At 42.3% G+C, this 3188-nt stretch overlaps 1 non-coding gene across 1 annotated transcript; it reads right to left on the bottom strand.

The window, feature by feature from the left end:
* Positions 1-1890: 1890 nt before the first annotated feature.
* Trnag-ccc lies at positions 1891-1961 on the bottom strand. The gene has a single exon. It is a non-coding gene; the product is annotated as a tRNA-Gly (tRNA).
* Between the last annotated feature and the right edge of the window lie 1227 nt (positions 1962-3188).

Consider the following 3188-nt stretch of genomic DNA (forward strand, 5'->3'; position numbering starts at 1 on the left):
ATGTGTAGACATTCTGCCAGTTGCTTTGTGCAGAGATTTCCCAACACTGTTCTCAAGAATAATGAATACTGGTACAAAAAGGGATATTTTTTGGCTGCAAACTCACACACACAAGGCATTTCGAGGCTTTTCTTCAATGTGTCGAGAACGCGGTATCATGCCACTACACTATACTTTCAGAAGATTAAGTTTTGGAAAAGTTTTGGAAAGATCTATGGACTGTTTTAAAATGTTTCTAAAAGGCAAGAAAATGGGTGACCGGTTGCGAAACTAATATTCCTTACTGACATGACAAGGTGTCTCAATGAGGTCGACCATCGCTGGCAAGGGGCAGGGCAAACGGTCTAGGATCTAGAAGGTTTTTGTCACTGTCACCTTGAAACAGCCTCCTACTAGGATAGTGAGAATTAGACGCTTCGAGGTTGCATTCACTGACATATTCTCAGCTTACTAAAAGCAAACCGTCAACAACTCTGGGCCTTCTCCCTTGCAGGTGAAGGCTGGTGTTACACAACTTCTCTATTCTTATTGAAGAGCGACCACAGGTCCTGACCGAGGGATACTGCTCCACTATGCTTCCTCTGTGCGAGTTCCCTCTGCCGTCGAGTTCCAGTTTCTTATCAAAACACAAACAAGTCTGCTTTTTTATATCCATTTCTTTCTCTCCTCTCTCCACCCATTTCACCGTCATCTCCCTTTACCTTTGACTTTCTTAGTGCCTTTTCCCTTCCATCATCCATTCTTGTTCGCCAGGTTATTTCAACGTTTCTGCCGCATCGAAATAAAAACACAATGTAAAAGAAAAAAAAAAAAACAAAAAAGTAGAAATAAATAAAACCCCTAAAATGTTTGTCCTAGTTCACTTGTTCAACCGTAAAGCAAAAAAAAAAAAAAAAAATAAAACAAAAAAAACATAAAATCTATAAAAAAAAGTTCTTACTTGTTCAAATATAAATAAAACAAACGATAAAAAAAAAATCTAGCAAAATCTTTCTTGTTTTTCGTTAAATATTAATAACATAATAATTCCTGTTCACTTGTTTTGCCAGCATAAGAATAAAAATATAGTATACAAATTATAAAAATAAAATCACAAATACGTTCTTGAGTTCTGCCATAACACTTGCCTCCTTCCTCGCCTCATGATGATAGCAGAAGCAAAGAACGACATGCAAGGGGCGTCGCCCCCTTCTATTTCTCTACCACTTCTTTCACTTGAACCACCTCACTTTCCCTCCTCCTTCTATTACTCACCTCTTCATTTATTATTGTTATAGTTCTTGGGCACGCCACGTTCGGCCCCGTATTGTCCATCGCCCAAGGGGACGCTCAATCTGCAAATTCTACTTCGCGTGAGCTCGAAGCTCACTGGATTTCAGAACCTTTTATGGGGCCAAGCTGAAGATTTTACATATAACACGATTGCAGCGTTAATAGACAAAAAGTGGAATAAATATGGCAAGAATCGCATGAGACACGGTATACCTCTCTCTCTCCTTCACACACACACACACACACACACACACACACACATATATACATATACATATACATAAACATATACATACAAGTCTCTCCCTCCCTCTCTCTCTCTCTCTCTCTCTCTCTCTCTCTCTCTCTCTCTCTCTCTCTCTCTCTCTCTCTCTCTCTGTCTATCTCTCAAATTCCTCATCCATCCTCCTAAATTCAGCCCCCAAAGAGTCCCGGGCCAAACATTACATAAAAAACAGAAAATCGAGCAGAAACTCTCGAAGGCCGCGTCGCGGTGCAAGACAAACATTATTTCAGTCACGGAGTCGTGGCTTCCTTCTGGCATACAGGATTTAGGAAAAAACCGTTGCCTTTGTTAACTCCATTTCCGTAAGTTTCGAGGCAAGTTCGTAAAACGCGTGCGCCGCCCGGGAATCGAACCCGGGTCGCAAGAATGGGAATCTTGCATGATACCACTACACCAGCGGCGCTCCCTCTCTAGGGCCGCGCGCCTCGAACAGGGACAGGCGGACTGGCGATTCCGCGTTCAGACATCTGTAATCCCTCCTCTCTCCTCCCTCGTCGAAAGGGAACACCGGTGCACTGCATTCTATGGCAAAATCATAAAGGAGCTCTCGCTCTCTCTTTATATATATGTATATATATATATGTATATATATATATATATATATATATATATACATATGTATATATATGTATATATATATATTTTTTTTTTCTTTTCTAAACACGTTTCATACGCTGAGTTCTACGTGGCGCCCCTTTGGCTGACACCCGCGCCATCTGTGAGAGCTTCACTCTGTCGCAGCCCTACCGGACTCTGCCTGCCCCTGGTGACTCAAGGCTCGTCTTTGCCCATTTGAAAGTGCGCCAATAAGCTCTAGGAAATGTCCGTGTATGAAAAATGATGTTTTCTGCACTTTTTTTTTTTTTTTTTTTTTTTTTTTTTTTTTTTTTTTTTTTTTAATGACACGCATTTTACATAATACATACACATTAACGTACTAATATTCATATACACATAAAAACACATGCCTATCTAAACAGGCACATATATACACACGTACATACAGTCATCGTAAATATGTGTCATTGTATATCTTATCAGTGGCTTTACCGATGAGATAAGTTGAACGAAAACGTATTTGATTAGGAAACATGCTCTCTTTCTCTCTCTCTCTCTCTCTCTCTCTCTCTCTCTCTCTCTCTCTCTCTCTCTCTCTCTCTCCCTCTCTCTCTCTCTCATTCTCTCTCTGTCTCTCTCTCTCTCTCTCTCTCTCTTTCTCTCGCCTCCCCCACCTCTCTCTCTCTCTCTCTCTCTCTCTCTCTCTCTCTCTCTCTCTCTCTCTCTCTCTCTCTCTCTCTCTCTCTCCCTCACTCTCTCTCTCTCTCTCTCTCTCTTTCTCTCGCCTCCCCCACCTCTCTCTCTCTCTCTCTCTCTCTCTCTCTTTCTCTCGCCTCCCCCACCTCTCTCTCTCTCTCTCTCTCTCTCTCTCTCTCTCTCTCTCTCTCTCTCTCTTTCTCTCGCCTCCCCCACCTCTCTCTCTCTCTCTCTCCGCTCTCTCTTTCGCTCTCTCTCTCTCTCTCTCTCTCTCTCTCTCTCTCTCTCTCTCTCTCTCTCTCTCTCTCTCTCTCTCTCCCTCTCCCTCTCCCCCCTCTCTCTCTTTCTCTCTCTTTCTCTTTCTCTCTCTCCCTCT

The sequence above is a fragment of the Penaeus chinensis genome, chromosome 17 (genome assembly GCF_019202785.1).
Source record: "Penaeus chinensis breed Huanghai No. 1 chromosome 17, ASM1920278v2, whole genome shotgun sequence".
NCBI classification, from domain to species: domain Eukaryota; kingdom Metazoa; phylum Arthropoda; class Malacostraca; order Decapoda; family Penaeidae; genus Penaeus; species Penaeus chinensis.